Consider the following 17,237-nt stretch of genomic DNA (forward strand, 5'->3'; position numbering starts at 1 on the left):
TTTTTTTTCTTTTTCTTTTTCTTTCAGGCAAACAGTTTATTTCAAGATGAGTTTGCTGTATGTGAGAGGGTAGAGCAGTACGATTGGGTTTCTCATGAGTTCTGACATTCAGAAAAAAACCACAAGAAGCAAAAATTCTTTTGACTGAGTCACAAATCGTTTATTCATAAATTCTTGCCACAGAGGAACCTCCACCAGTTTCTAAACCAAATAACACATGCCATGTGTCCAGCTTCTTTTCTGTCTGTCACGTTTCTAGTTAACCTTGTTAACTGGGTTAGTGGAAAAACACTGGTATAATGTAACACAGGCAGTGACCTGCCAGATGACCTATGCAGATCAGATGAAGAATATCAATTTCAGGGTTGATTGGGGGTGTGAATAGGACCACTACTGCTAATAAAAACTAGGGATCACATCCCTCACAGAAAAGCAGTAGCCTTTGGAGGTACCAGGAGCTGATCTGAACTGCAGGTGAGAGTGCAAGTGCTCACATACCAGAAAGAAGAAAAAAAGTTTACTGAAAGGGCAAGTAAGTAAGGCTGTCAGGCAGCTAGGATTACTTGTTTAAATGGCATTTTGGGTCAGGAAGCAGCTGGTCTTAAATAAGCAAATACTGCTTAGAAATGAGTATTGTGCTCCATAAATATGGTGATATACAGGAGTTTGAGGATTTAAAGACCAAAAAGATGTTACAGAGTTTTCTATTTTTCTGCTGATAAAATGTGGTAAAATTAGGAAAAATTATATTAGAATTTGTAAATATTATACGAATGAAAGTTGTCAAAAAATGTATTTTTTATATAGGATAATTTGAATACACTTACGCTCCCTGCAGTGGGCAAGATTCTGCCAGTTTATGTATAAGAAAGTTTTTGCAACACCCACATTTCCCGTGCAGAGTATTTGAAGGCTCGGCTAAGCTGCATACTGAAGAGCTTTAGTTTCACGGACACATTATTTAGCTATGCTTGTACGGTCTCCTCCTTTCTCTAGCACCTATACACAGCAAATACTTTATCCTGTGCACTTTTACCCAAGCGCTGCATGGATGGGTGGATGAAACTGAGACCTCTCTTGCTTTGCTGCTGCCTGTGCATAGTAGAGTGGCGCCAGCCACATTCACAAGAATCTTCTTACGAGCCTCCAGTGAGTTGACCAGACCTGGTGAAAACACACGTTTCAGATATTTTTTTTGGGGGGGGGAGAGGAGAATAAAAGAAAACGTTCATGGATTCTGACATTCTTTCCAGTCACTTTAAAGAACAACTGAATGTTTTCAAATATTCCAAAATGTAAAAAGGAATAGCTTGTTTCAGATAAGTAAATCAGTTATGTCTTTCCCATCTAACTTATTGGCCCAGGCAATGGAAGGGATATATACTACACCAGAGAGAAGAAACTGTTACTAGTGAAGTGATTAGTCTGTAAGCCCCCAGAAAAGGAGCCCCAACATTATCAGTATATTGCTCTGCTTTCTTTCTTCAAAGGATTCAAAAGTGCAATTAGCTATGCAGAAACATAACTAAACAGTTCAAGTCCCCTTGAGTTTATGTGGAAATGTGACTGGGAACCTGATTGATCATAGGTTCCTGGGTCCAACAGTCCCTTTCGTCAGTTCATCGTCATCATCTGAAAATTGACACACATTTTTTCCATATCATTTTTATGCAAAAGCTCTTTATCTATTGCCTCACAGTTTCTTGTACCCATGTTACAGTTTAGCTTAAATAACTCATGTTCTGCCCATTGGAAGTAAACCTAGAGTGGGTGTTGCTGGGGGACACTCTGGTGGCTACTGGAGAGGAAGGAGACAGGAAAGACATCCAGACACGGCTCCTTCACACAACAGACCTGTGCACTGTGGTGATGTTTATGGAGATCTTAATTCTTACCAGTGTTATCAGGAACATCTCCAAGGCCTATATCTATGCTGAGAATCAAATCAGCATCAGGAATAGATCCCTAGCTTGAAAGCCAAAAACAAGGTACAGACAACTTTGCGTGCACTTTGCTGACAGCAAGCCTCTCCTGTGCTAAATTGCCTTGCAGTTAATTCTGATTTTCCTTCCGGGATTTCTCTCTGGTCAGACTATGGGTTTTGGTTTTGTGTGTGTGTGTTTGGGTTTTTTTGTTGGTTGGTTGGTTGGTTGTTTTTTTTTTTTTTTGTGACTATTTTTTTGTTTTGTTTTGCTTTTTTGGGGTTTGGTGTTTTTTGGGGTTTGGTGTTTTTTGGTTTTTTTGAACTGTAAAGATTATCACGCCCCAAAGCTTTTTTGATCAAATCAGCAACAAGATGTGACAGTCTCAGATGTCTCAGAGATACGCATCACAGAAGATGTCTTCGGAAGAGGAAAGGAAGACCGTACTGATGTCAGTCTTCCTCTGGCATTCCTCTGGTGTACCTCTGGAGGGCAATGTCTAATCTGACACCTGAGGGTCCATGTGAGAGAGAGGGATTGGCAGTACCTTCACTGTCACTTGAAAGATAAGAGACACCAGAGAATCCAAATGAGAGATACAAACCAGATACTAGACTTCCTTAATTCTGATGAGGTTTATAAAGGCCATGGATTTAGAGCAAGAAGGTAATAAAGGAAGGACTAAATTCTTGACCTGGTTAATAGTAAATAAACACTGAACTGCTGTGCATGTCAGCTCTGTGCCTGAGAGCTCCAATAAATGTTTGGCTTCTGTAAGACTAGGGAGATGAGGAGTTCACAGGTGTGAGGTGCTTTTACCAATGTTGCTTTAGTACCAGTGATGTTACCTCAGTCTTTATTCTGTCCCATTGGCAACCAAATGGGAATATAGCCGTGAGTGATCACCTAGCTGTGCTGCTTATGCACCTCTTTCCAGTCAAAATGTGCTGAGTTATTCAGAATCTTTTTAAAATGCCTAAATTAAACTAACTTGTTTTTCTCAACCCTGGGGATCCCTCATAATAAGTTTAGAAATTTTTAATAGTTAATCTGAGCAACCCAACTTGTTTCACCTGAACTGTGCAAAAGGAGCATTATCAGCAAAATGTCAAGAGTGTGTGTCCAACAGCTGGGGAACAGCTGGCAAGTGGTGACCCTCTCAGCAGAAACAGCTGTTCACAGAACACACCTGTTGATGCCTGTGTTTCATTCACCCTTATATCCTAGTAAAGTGGCATGGGGATGTGTACACTGAAATGTTAGCTACCTCAGAACTAGGAAAGTAGTCATCTTCTTTGGGCGTCTTGAGAGATGAAACATCTAGGAGGTAAAGGTAATAGAAACAGATGATGTGAATTAACTAATTGGAGTGTGAATGAATAAACTGTGTGTATGCCTGTCTTTTGGGTGCTATGCGCTTAAACACTCAATTTACATGAGCTAGCTGATGTTTAGAATACTAAATTAGGGAGGATAATTCTCACTCTTCAGATACATTAATTCTATTTTTTGTATATGTAAAATATGTGAAAAAAATTGAAAATGCCCATAGATATATAGCTATGGGAGATATTTTCTCTGAAGAACTTTGACTTTCAAAAAAACCAAACGATATCAGAAGGAAAATCTGTGTTTATATAATTTCTCAGACAATCTAGCAAGAATTAAGGAGGTATTGGAATTAAAGATAACCACTCACTATTCTCTGACCTAGACAGATAATGGACTTAAAATTTCCTGAAGTGTCTACCAGAGATAGTCTTTAAAATAATCAGATCACATTTTATGTTGTTTTTCTTTTTTTTTGAATCTCCAAATTCTGCAATGACATTTTAAAATAAAAATGAAGAATTGTACAGTATGTAATTCCTATATTAATGTCTGTATTTCAGTGTGTGTACATGCATTCCCTGTGGTGGATGATGCATTGCAATCTTTATAATAAAATAACACAAAATTTGATATGTAGAGTATTATAAAAATAATATTAATGGTTACACATTCACTATTGTTCCTAGTAGGGAAATAACAATAAAAGTAAGATATTAGTCAGTAAGTGATTTTGTAATTAATTTTGGTTTTTCAAAGGTACTTCTGAAACAAAGAAGTAGAATCAAAGAATAGAATCATAGAATAGTTTGGGTTGGAAAGGACCTTAAGATCATATAGTTCCAACCTTCCTGCCATAGGCGGGGGCACCTCACACCAAACCATGTCACCCAAGGCTTTGTCCAACATTGAACACTGCCAGGGATGGAGCATTCACAACCTCCCTGGGCAACCCAATCCAGATCCTCACCACCCTCACAGTAAAGAACTTCATCCTTAAATCCAGTCTAAACTTCCCCTGTTTAAGTTTGAACCCATTACCCCTTGTCCTATCACTATAGTCCCTAATGAAGAGTCCCTCCCCAGCATCCCTATAGGCCCCCTTCAGATACTGGAAGGCTGCTATGAGGTCTCCAAGCAGCCTTCTTTTCTCCAGGCTGAACAGCCCCAACTTTCTCAGCCTATCTTCAGGAGGTGCTCCATTCCCCTGATCATCCTCGTGGCCCTCCTCTCAACTTGTTCCAACAGTTCCATGTCCTTTTTATGTTGAGGACACCAGAACTGCACACAATACTCCAAGTGAGGTCTCATGAGAGCAGAGGAGAGGGGCAGGATCACCCCATTCCACCTGCTGGTCACGCTTCTTTTGATGTAGCCTAGGACACGGTTGGCTTTCTGGGCTGTGAGTGCACACTGAAGCTGGCTCATGTTCATTTTCTCATCAACCAACGCCCCCAAGTCCTTCTCCACAGGGCTGTTCTGAATCTCTTCTCTGCCCAACCTGTAGCTGTGCCTGGGATTGCTCCGACCCAGCTGTAGGACCTTGCACTTGGCATGGTTAAACTTCATCAGGTTGACATCAGCCCACCTCACAAGCATGTCAAGGTCCCTCTGGATGGCATTCCTTCCCTCCAGGGTATCAACCGAACCACACAGCTTGGTGTCAACGGCAAACTTGCTGAGGGTGCACTCAATCCCACTGTCCATGTCAGCGATGAAGATGTTGAACGAGACCGGTCCCAGCGCTGGGACACCACTCATTATTGGTCTCCAGCCGGACATTGAGCCATTGTGTGCGGCCATCCAGCCAGTTCTTTATCCACCGAGTGTTCCACCTATCAAATCAATGTCTCTCCAATTTAGAGACAAGGATGTCATGTGGGACAGTGTCAAACGCTTTGTACAAGTCCAGGTAGGTGACATCAACTGCTCTACCCCTGTCCATCAGTTCCGTAGCCCCATCATAGAAGGCCACCAAATTGCTCAGGCAGGATTTCCCCTTAGTGAAGCCATGGTGGCTGTCACCAAGCACCTTGTTGATTTTCATGTGCCTTAGCATGCCTTCCAGGAGAATCTGCTCCAAGATTTTGCCAGACACAGAGGTGAGACTGATTGGTATGTAATTCCCTATGTCAAATTACCGATGCAATTCATCTGTATTTTAGAAGTGACAGTAAAATAAAGGATTTTGGGAATTTTTTTTTTGTACCGTTGTTTCATAAAGTTTTGGTCAAGTTTGGGATTAAAATAGTATATTTTTGTGTGTAAGAAGGGAAATGATCTTGCCTCTCTATGCAACATTATGTCCAGGTCTAATGCTCAGTTTTGAGTAACATTAAAATCCAGTAAGAATTCAAAGGATGCTCACAACACTATTTGCATTCAGATTAGCTTTTTCCATTCATAGAAAAGGAGACAGAAAGGTGAGATATCTGCTGGTGGAGAATTTTCATGTCTGATGCTAAAGACATGACAATATACAGTTGGTGGAAGTCAAAGTTACAAAAAAATAAACTTAAAATGACATCTATTAGCATAGGAGTAGAATTCCAACTGAAAACTGAACATTGATGAGAAGGTGCTCTTTAGCATTAGGGATTTCAAAATCTGATTTTAAATAATTAAAAGAATATTTATTTAAAGCAAATTTGTATGATCTTTGTTTGAATGAGTATACCTGGGGCAGAAAGGGGAGGGAAGAAAGGAAAGATTGTTGGGATAGTCTCATTGCTTTTAAAAATCTATTTCATCCCATACCTTCAAGGGCATTAAGGAATACTGTGGCAGCTGTATAGCACTCAACATACCAAATAACACTTTGCTTAAAGTTAGAAATTACAATTAAACATCATTCTCTAAAGCTCAGTAATGATTTATTTCTCCATCTTTAGATGCAAAGGAGCCTACATAAATTTGTTGAAAAATTATGTTTCTTTTTTTTTCCTTTGGAGAATGAAATATTAGCTGTTGTCAAAGATGAGACAATTAACAGCATAGTTGTATGTGTTGAGGGATTGCAGAGAATTTTAATTTTCAGATGGCTGACTAGTGTTAACTGATTACTGATCACTAGATTTAGGGTTGTGAAGGTTAAGAATCATGTTGTTTGGCTTTGTTTATATCACAGGTCTTGGTGAGGGCGTCTGGGTACACTTCACCTGTACCTCATATGTCTGTTGCTTGCCAGCCTCTTCAGACTTCAGGCAAACACTGGTCTTATCTGTGCACTGATGTGCAGCTGAGTCCATTGAGTAACAAAATGACTTTGTGAAATTACTTGTGAATAATAAAGGTTTTCTGGATGAAACAGAATAATTTGTGGTGTTCAGTAGGTCTGGCTACAATAATTCTTAAACTCAGGCAAACTGAAAGCAAGGCATAATAAAGTATACAGTAACAGCTGGCTATGCCCAAACTGTTATTCAGGAACTTTAGAAGTCCAGACCTTCACTTGTCATGAACAAGTAATTTTTCTTATCATATACATACCTTATTATTTCTCTACTAAGTTTGTGCAGAGCTGAAAAGGAGTGATGATAATGCTGCTCCTGTTCACCTGTTTTGGACTGTTCAGTTAGTGTAAATAAATTATTCTTTCAAGGAAAAAAAGATCTTATGAATGTTATTTAAAATTTTCCAGCGTCAGAGGAGTTTTGCTTCTGAATATCTGGGAACTATGAGAGAAACTATACAGGACTAGGTGGGATCCATTAGTTGGATCTGGGAGGGCAATGTATGTGGTCCTCTCCTGCACACAAAGACTAGCATTATGCCTTGATTCTGTAAAGGAAGCAATAGTAATTCAGATATTTCATCTGTGATCTGAAGTAGTTAATGTCTTCCTTGATGAAATTTGGCAAGAAATTAATGGACTGACTGAATAGATTCTTCTATGTCTGTAGCATTCATCCTTCCTTTTCGTCAGCGTTTTTTTCTTTTCTTCTCTTAAGTTTCTGTCTTAATGCCCTGTCTGACACATGGGAGTATCCAGATCTGTTTATAGGAAGGTGTCAGATCATATGATGAAAGATGCTGGAGAAGAGAGTGATGGGCTTTATGAAAGAGACAAGCCACCCTCTTGAAAACCAGTATTTACCTTTCTCCTTTCCAAGTACCAGAGATCAGCATCAGAGGAAGGAAGGGAGCTGCAAACTGACAGTACAATCTGCTGTATGCAGTTACATGCAAGTGGAAAAGATCTTGGAGATGAGGAAATCAGCATCATCTGCTTTTCTGAACCCACTATCTGAGTTTATTATTGAAAGCATTCCTTCTGCACTCACTGAGGTTAAGATTTCACCATTAACACTCAAGGCCATGCTGGCTGACCTGGTACTGTCCTAGGAAGTATTATATTCTTACTGCATTTCTCTCCTGAGACAGGTAATAAGTTCACATCCTGAAGGAGCACCTAAATCTTTGTGCTTCTAACCTTTTGGCAGAGCTACCTATGGCATGGGTGAGAATGTGAAGAGTTTAGCCTGATGAAGCACCTTCTGTAAGCTCCCAGCTCCATGTCATCCGTTTAATCCTTCACGGTTAGACAAATGCATTCGCCATTTAGCACAAGACGGCCTCTGCAAGGCTGGAATAACGGGAGACATAACCACAACACGACACCATCTGTGTGGCCTCATTTGGGTACATAAACGCAAAGGAGGAGGTTTCTATGCCTTTTAGAGAAATTAATGTTGCAGCACTTTTAAATTTATATGCCGAGTGACCTCTCAGACCAATAAATTTCTGTATAAATGAGACAGGGTTTACCAATGAGCTAGTCCCTCTTGCCTGTTAAATCTATACAAATATAAATTACAAAATATGTTGGCCACAACATACAACCACATATGTGTTAGCAAAAAAAAATTGGAGGTAGGAAGAGGTGATTTCTTTTTTCTCTCCTCTTTTTTTTTTTTTTCTTTTTGTGAGCCATATAGCAGAACCTCCTGTCTGGTGAAAAAAAAATGCATTTAAAGGACTGTAAAAAGGTTACAGCTTAAACTTTTGTTTAAATGCCAGACCACTGAGAAGTTAAAATGTTTCCATACTCGCTGATGAAGAAATATGAAGAAATAGGAGTGGTTGCTGTCAGTGACTTCAGTAATTGGTCTTTTTTTGAACAAAGAAGCTTCCTTCAAGACAGAATAGTTGGCAATAAATTATTGTTTAATTCAGCTGAATTTTAGCAAACATTTAGTAACATAGTAGGGAGCTTATTTACTTATGTATTTATTTCATTGATACTTACATGAAGAGTTATTAATTTATCTTGACCATAATGGAATCAAAATGGGTTATGCCATCATTTTAAAGGTCTGAAGTTTCACTCTGTGCTATTAATTAGCAACATATTTTACTAGCAGTACTTTAACTAATTTTATTAGCTAGCAATAGCTACTTTAACCTCTAGTAAAAAAAATATCTACCAACTTTGTGTAGTAACTTTCAGTTCACTACATGATGCCTCCTATCTTTGCTATTACCCATGAACATTGATATGAGCACTATTTTTTCATTCAACAGTACTTGAAAACTGTAAAATCACATATAAGTTCATTTTAGCATACATCTCATATGTCTTCATGTTCTTTATTATGCATATTACTGATATAACTTCAACTGAGATGAATTTATCCTTAGCTAGAACTACACTGGCTTACTCTGCTAGCTGTGGAAGTCTCCAGATTAAGGCTAAAGGATGATCACTATGATGTGTCTTTACACTCCAACCTCATATCTACATACGAAGCAACCAAAAAGATTTACAGCTGTGTGTGTATGTGAGACTGCACCTCTTATTTGTCTCCTTTTGTGTATAGATAAATGATACTGTCATTTCTTTGGTGAAAAAAAAAAAGGAAGATATTATTTCTGGTTATTTCCTCAGCATGTAGCCTATAATACGTCTAATAATATACAAAGCTTAACGATGCAATGGTTTCATTGTTCCCTGCCCATTTCAGAACCAGTTCTGTGTGTTCAAAAAACTAATATTGTGTCACCATTAATTCATCTCAGAATGGCTCTGGCTGCCAGTGCTTAAACAGGCTAAAATTTTTTGAGAGTAAATGAATTTCGATCTGTCCCATGTTGAAAGTTGAGAATTAATAGCAGGCTTCCACTCAAAAATCAGGGACAGAATGTAGTTAAGTACCAATGTCTTTCACACAGATACCTTTCATGCAGACTGACATTACCTCTCTGTCAACCTAATTAAGCATTACAAAGTAGACAAAACAAGACAAACACAGTCATTTAAATGTAATTGAGTACAGAGCTTGTCATAAGAAAACCGTAAGACATACAGGAGTCCTCTGAAATAGTCATATCCAATTAATTGAATTCTGTAGAGACATGAAAGGGTCAGACATAAAAATTAGGTAGGTGGTGTGAGTTATATTCTTATAACAGAGGTCAGAAGGCACCATTTACTTTGTCCTGGTAATTGATTATCCCTGCTCTCCTCCACTTCCTGGCTAACTTGGAATGAGAATCTTACTAGATCGTAGCCCTCAAGGACAGAAAGACTGCTCTGGAAGAGCTATTATGTTGTATGATCCAAAAATTTCTCATACCAGATGCCAGAAGGACAATCGACTGGGGGGAAAACCAATCAAAATAACAACAAAAAATCCCCAACCAAACCCCCAAAGAAACAACTCAGTACAATCATTTAAAGACGTCACCAGTACATAGGGATGAACACACATATATAAACATACATATTATAAACAATGAAACCACTTAAATTGCCAAGTTCAGTGAGGAAAATGAGAGTTAATTGTATTCTTTTCAACAGTTCAGAGCTCCCACAGTTGGCTTTATGAACCTCAGGCAGGGGAGGCAGCAAAGAAATGCTGAGCAATTCTCATTAACTGTTTAAACAAGAGCTGGTGTGAGACTGCTGTTCACTGCACAGAACTCTAGGTTTTACCCATCAATTTTCCCCTTTATGCTCTTGTTTCCTTACATTCTTTATGAAGCGCAACCATGAACCGTGGGTGGAAGAGCTCTATTCTGCAGTGCCAGGAACAGTGTAGCCTTGGTCCTTAACTGCTAAATAATATCTAAATAATAGATCATGATAATGGCCCTTGGCTCTCTACACTGAAGACCAAGTGATTTATATCTGTTACATTTCTCTTTTTCTCTATAAACAGTGCCTGAGTTAAAAGACATGAGGGTCAGGGCCTGGAGACAATAATGATATACTGCTTCTCACTACACACTGCAGTAAGAAGATTCTACATGGCCCTGACTGGCTTCACCAAGGACCTACCTCACTCCCTTGCCTATGGCCCAGGAGCCCTATTTCATCTCAGGCTGGGACCCTATTCCCTACTTGGGCTGTGCTGCTGCTGCCTCCAGACCACTGTCTGCCTTCTGCTGTTCTTGACTTGGATGACTTCCTGGATGGACATTGGACTTGACTTGCTATTGTGAATTTGTATGAAAGTCACTGGACTGCTGACACAACTTGTTATCGTCAGCAGCCCTGTCCAACTTACTGTGCTCATGTGCCATGGGGCTGAACTTTCATGGTGAGGGCTTTGCCCTGCTGCTGGTGGGGTCACTGTGTCTTCTGGTTCATCTGCCTCAGACAGCAGCCACACTCCTGGGCCCCAGAGCACACAAAATGTGGCTTCCCCACAGCTGACAAGGCTCTCATTGGTGATCCAGTATATCATTAGCAAAAGTTCCTTTGCGTACCAGCCTGCTGAAAGCAGAAAAAATGGATGATGACAATAATAGGGGTGTAGCTAGATGTGAAACACCACATCAAGTTATTTTTAGCTCATTCATGATAGAAGAACAAAGTCCCTAAAACTGTGTAATCTTTCTTATAAAACAGAGGTAGAAAGGGGTCTTCCCTAATTAATGTCAGATTAATAGAGCTGGATCTGTTTGGAGAAACACATGAGCCACCCACCTATGTGGGTCTAAAGAGAAACTGGTACCATTCTCTCTCACAAGAAACCCCTGTGTGGAATGGGAGACTGGCTAATCCAGTTGCAACTTTCCTAATTAAAATTGTCCTCTGTGACCAAAGGAGAGAGAATGTCATGTTTTGAAGGACATTTGACTTCCTGTAGTCAGCTCGCTGTCTAACACTGTCTGTGACCGGATAAGGGGTCTGACTTCCTCTACATGACTTCTGATTGCTTCACTTACTGCTGAACGTTAGAGTGATCATGACCAGATGCTTTCACTAAAACTTCAGTAGCTTGTGTCTTCTTTTAAACTGAGGAAGACTGATGTTCTGATGAACAGGTCTTGTTGCTTCTGTAGCTACAGGTCTCTTTTTCTTATGCTTTCTGTTCTGACTAACCTAACTAAAGTCTGACCCACCATATGCTCATTCATGTACAAATGACTTAAAAATTCTCTACCAATGGACTACTGAATTAAGGGCCCACTTCAGTAAATAATTGCCTTTTACTCAACTTTGTTACCATTGATACATACCTTTTTTAGTATTATTTTCAAAACAATTAGTATGACATTTTTCCTAATCTGTCTTTTAAGAAGAGAACATGCTGTTCAATTAGCTGTCTTGGAAGTGGATATATGTCTATTATTAATGCACAATATATGCTACTACTAATAACTACTGAATAATATTAAAAATTCTTAAAGATTCATTAAAATTCATTAGAACCATGTGTTCATGGACTTCAAGGGAAGTAGGACAACCTAATCAGTTGAGAGATGATCACCTAGAGAAAGACCAGAGAGACAAGGGTTTTTCTTCATTACTAAAGTGCCATGGAAATTTTACCTATTTCTTGTTGCTTCCACAGAATTTCTCCAGGAGACATCTGAATGAAAAATGCACCAGAAGATTGGAATATAGGTACTAAAGATAAGATCAATTTATTTTTTGTTTTGTCTATAATATTAATTTAAACTCTTAAACTGTTTCCATCTCAGTTTCTATGTTGCTTTCCACCTTAATGTGACCTTGGCTTTCTATACAAAGATTACAAAAATACATTAGATTTCAGCTATATGTTTATTATTTGTCGTGGTTTAAACCCAGTCAGGTAACTTGTTCACTCACTCCCCCCCTTCTTTCCCTCCCCCTACTCCCGGAGGGACGGAGAGGAGAATCAAAAAGAATGCAACTCCCACAGGTTGAGATAAGAACAGTTTAGTAACTAAGGTATAACACAAATCACTACTGCTACCACCAATGATAATAATGATAAAGGAAATAACAAGGAAGAGAATACAACACCTCACCACCAGCCAACCGATAACTCCCCCCCCCAGCCCGACCAAGCACCGACCGATACCTCCTCCAACCCTGCAGTCTCCCAGCCCTTCCGGGTCACTCCCAGTTGCATCTTGGGCATGACGTGCTGTGGTATGGAATACCTCTTTGGTCAGTTTGGGTCAGGTGTCCTGTCTCTGCTTCCTCCCGGCTTCCCCTCCTCCCTGACAGAGTGTGAGGCTCACAAAGTCCTTGGCCAAACCAAAACATCATTGTTATCAGCTCTGTTCCCAAGCCAAAAGTCAAAACACTGCACTGCACCAGCTACCAAGAAGGAGAAACATGACTGCTGCTGCTGAACCCAGGACATTATTTCATGCAGTCTTTTAAGAAGAACCTGTATAGGAGCAAGGTTGCTTTAGATTTTATTTGCATCTTCCCTTTGACTTATATAAAAACATAATTTCTAATAATATGATTTAATTGTGTATAGGAGAAATTAATGGAAAACAACCATCCATACTCAATCATTTATAACCAAAGAAGTTTTTTTTCAGACACAAGGCATCACACATGGTATTGAGCTATATATTTGGATCCCCAGTCCAGGAGCAGAACATCAGAGGGCAGTAATCTCAAGAGTCCAATAGTCAAGAAAATAGTTCTTTCATGTAGTTAGAACAAAGGGGACTTGGATATTCCTAACTAATCTGCAAATTCCATTGTAAATAGTCTTTAATTTTAGTGTATGTCAAACAAAAGTCCTAACTTTAGCCTACTCCTAGAGGCCCCCTACTCTGGGGTTTTGTATGGATTTTTTTAATTTATTTATTTTGCTTTTTTCACCAAGGCTGATATCACATAAAGACATCAGTCAGAGAGGGAGATGGCAGAAATCCAAACCTAAGTTTTTGCTATGAGAAGAATTCATTCTGGTTTCTTCCCCTAATTGCAGCTCTGATTCCTTTCCACTCTAAACACTGAAAACCCCTCGCTTAAGGATTAGTTAAATCTGATTTAGAATGCTGCTTCTTTTGATCAAATGTAATTTGAAATCACTGCATTTCCTGAACAACATTCTCCCAAACATCTTCAGAAATTTTAGCTTTTAAAATCTTTATAAAATAGATTATTTTTACACTAATTTATCCATAAAACAAAATCATATACTCCCATGCTATGCGACTATATAGTTTGTACAGTCTGTATACAACAAATAATTAAATCTACCAAACACTGTGTGCACTGCTCTTACAAAGTACTGGCTTTGAAAATGCATGTAAGAAGGAATTTAATATGAAAACTATTAAAGTCAGTTACACAATTTGTCTAAAGTTGTTTGGGGTTTATTTGTTTGTTTTTTTATTTTTTTATTCCCCAGGAAATGTCAGAATCACTTGGCTTCTCCATCCAATCTGAGATGACAATGACAACACAGCAAATTGTATCCCACAGGCTTCTCCTCAAGGTGGTGGGAATTTGATAATGTTAACATAAGTATCTAAGCCACATTAGATACTGCTGGTCTCTTACCTGGCCCCCACCTGCAGAATAATAAGGGAGCTCCTAGTCCTACCATGTCTGTTCTATGCGAATGTCTGACACTCAGAAGATCTGAAATATCAGTGAAAGTCTATGTGCTTAGACAACTTAACTGCTTCTGGAGTGAGGGAAGTGGAACAAGGCAGCCCATTACTTTCACTGAAGCCTGAGTCAGTGCCTTAGTTAATTAAAAAGCTGACTCATTTTTTTTAATGAAGCGTCTTTTGAACTATTTGCAATTTCATTTTTCCTTGTCTTTTATTTGAATTAGTATATATACATTCGTGGCACCATTTTCTTGCAGCTTCAGTTGCAGATTATGACCTCATAGTCTCATAGTCATACAAGTTATGCTCATCTTGGAGGAGCACAGATTGTACTGCGATGATATGGAGTTTCAAAACTATATACCTGCGTGGATGCAGATGATACCTCTTTTCTCTGATCTACCTTAATGTGGTCTGCCTTCACTCACCTCCAACATGCAGTAACCTTAGATTTGTGGTAGTGGAGGGGTCTGACAAGATGTTATTGTTTTGTGACCTATAACAGGCTTTGTTCAGTGAGAAACAGCTATGCTGTTTTCTGCAGAGCAGCCCTTGCCCCAGGCTGTATGACAGGTTGCTCTGGGCAGCACCAGGGGGGCCTTCAAGGAGGTAGAAGGGTCATTTCCAGTGGGACTGGCGCTAGTCTCTGCTACTGCTGTCTGCATTTGTCAGGGTGGCCTTAACTGGAGTCTTCCCTGAGGTCTGCAAAATGTGTGAATATGTTCCTTCTTTGAAAAGAAAAATACACCTTTGGTGAGGGCTCATCATTTCTGACGATGAGTTTGACAGAAGTTGTCTGCTCTCTTCCTTGCTTTGGAGGGATCCTTCCTCAGGATTATTGCTGTTACCTGAATCTGTCCTCAGTGGACTGCTCACTTCAATAACAAAAGATTTAGTGGCAGGAACTGAGTTAAGGTCTCAAAGAGAGAAACAGAGATGGGAGAATTAGACAGACTAGCGACTGAAGTAACTTACTAATGTAACACTAATGTACAGCAATTATACATTTGAATACCGTGTGTCCTTCGTTGTTCTGCTGCGAAATCCATTAGATGGCAAAAGAACACAGATTTGCACTGATATTTTTGAGGAAAAATGCAAACAAGATATCAGTTGTATTTCCTATGAAAAGCAGATTTGCATTCTTTGGACAAGCATTTAGGGATGTGTAATATTATTTGTATATCAGTCCTTATCTGTATAGCATTAATTAGATATGCAAAAATTATTAATATGCAAAATATTAGGTATGGAACCCATGTTTTTATTGTGGTAAGAACCCATAGGGAGATACCGGTGTGCAATGAGCTATAAAAATGTAAAATAAAGTACTAGTAATGTGTGATTTCTAATACTGAGCCAGTGAGTTATATTTCTAAACCAGAAATACAGCCTTTCTGTTCTTCTCCCCTCCCCTGGGTTTCATCTAATATTGGGACATAAATCGTGAGATCTGTAAGTAAAACAAAATCCATGGAAAATAAAGAGACAGTAAAATAAATCATAACATCTAAGATTCGTGAGTTATCAAAAAACATGTTTTTTCAGGGCTTTTTTTTTCTTTTTGCTAACAACTGTGCATTATGCCATTTAAATATAATTACAGTGATGTGAAAAATGATGCAATTCAGTACAAAGATAAAATGCCATCTCTTAAAAATTCTCTTTGGCACAAATCTACGGTTCTTGATATTCGAGGAAAAAAAAAAAAAGTGTTCCTCTCAGAATAAAGAAAAAAACCCCCAGAATTTTAATAAATAGTAACTGTAAAACTATTGCATCGATCTAAAAGACAGCATTCTTTTGTCTTTGTGAAATGGTTCCCAGACCTGTTTACATAAGTCCCAGAAAAGTCTGATATTTTTTGCTTTGCCTTCTTTTTCTGTTTACAACCAGCCAAACAACACTGTCAGATATTTTGTTTGTTTGTCTTATCATGAAGGTGTAGCCTTAATTTCCGGGAGAACTGCACATTCAAAGGGGTAAAAAGTGAGCAAAGACATGGCACTTGCTTTCTGCCTAAAGATATGCTAGGTTTTTTTTCTTAAGATTTTCTTACTATCAGTGCAAGGCAAAATTTGTTCAGTTCCTTAGAATATAAAAGTGTGAAATTCAGTATCATAACAAGTTTCTTACAAATACAATAAAAAAACCCTACAACACTGTGAATTATATGCTCTCCTCTTTAAGAATTACTGAACGTATTTTTTTATTTGTTTATATGAATATCAGTTTGAAAATTGACTTAATAACTTCGTAATTTATCATTATTTTTAGGTTAGAGTTTTCTTTGTATTCACAATGGAAGCTCAGTACAGAAACTGTACAATTATAGAACAATACTAAAAACGTAACTTAGTCTCAAGAGTTTTCATGTAGGTGTTAGTCTAGATTTACTGTAGCAGACAGCTCAGTTTTCAACATAGTTTTCAGAATTAATCTTTTTTGTCAGCTATAAAGAATTTTGCTGATCAAGACTGTCTATGTGGTTTATAACTACCAATTTATAACAAATGTTTCCATGTTTCAGTATAATATATGTAATAAAGACCCAAGATCACTCAACCAGTGCACATAATTTTAGATCTTTTAATCCCATTTATCTTTTACTAGTGTTTCTCTTGAGCAAGTAAGGTATTCTGGCACTCGTCTTCTGATTATTATTTTATAGAGAATTTAATGGATGTTTTTCCAAACTGAAATAAGGAATACAAAGGGGTTTATATTATTGTTTTAAACTCTGGATTAATAAAATATGATGTCATAGAATTAGTGACTATTTAAAAACAACATTTACATTAGATTTTCCTCCTCAGTAGATAATCATACTGGTCCCAAGTGATAGGAAGGCAATGCAGGAAACTTCTTTGTTTTCAAGATGAGATGGGCTGTTGTTTGCTTTGCTCAAACGCTGGAGGGTCCATACCTGCAGAAATATGTAGTTGCACATTAAACACAAGGTAGCGCCTGAGCACCTCTAGTAATTTACAGCAGATGTGATCTTCTTTCTAGATTTTATAGTTATGTATGTAAAACTCTCATCTCACAGAAGATGAAAAACTATGCATTTTTAAGCACTGTTTTTCAAATGGTCTTATTTTCCTCCAGTACTAAGAATCTTTAAACATAAAAATTGAAGCAGGATAAGCCTTATTGCTCAGCCTTCCTGCTACCAAGTATTTT

At 38.4% G+C, this 17,237-nt stretch overlaps 1 long non-coding RNA gene across 1 annotated transcript; it reads left to right on the forward strand.

The window, feature by feature from the left end:
- Positions 1-427: 427 nt before the first annotated feature.
- LOC130604749 (uncharacterized) lies at positions 428-14,134 on the forward strand. Its single transcript, XR_008973513.1, has 3 exons — positions 428-474; positions 12,053-12,105; positions 13,847-14,134. It is a non-coding gene; the product is annotated as an uncharacterized LOC130604749 (long non-coding RNA).
- Positions 14,135-17,237: the final 3,103 nt, after the last annotated feature.

The sequence above is a fragment of the Pezoporus wallicus genome, unplaced genomic scaffold, assembly GCF_028554395.1.
Source record: "Pezoporus wallicus isolate ANWC-B61680 ecotype Strahan unplaced genomic scaffold, APGP_CSIRO_Pwel_v1 contig_5767, whole genome shotgun sequence".
Lineage (NCBI taxonomy): Eukaryota > Metazoa > Chordata > Aves > Psittaciformes > Psittacidae > Pezoporus > Pezoporus wallicus.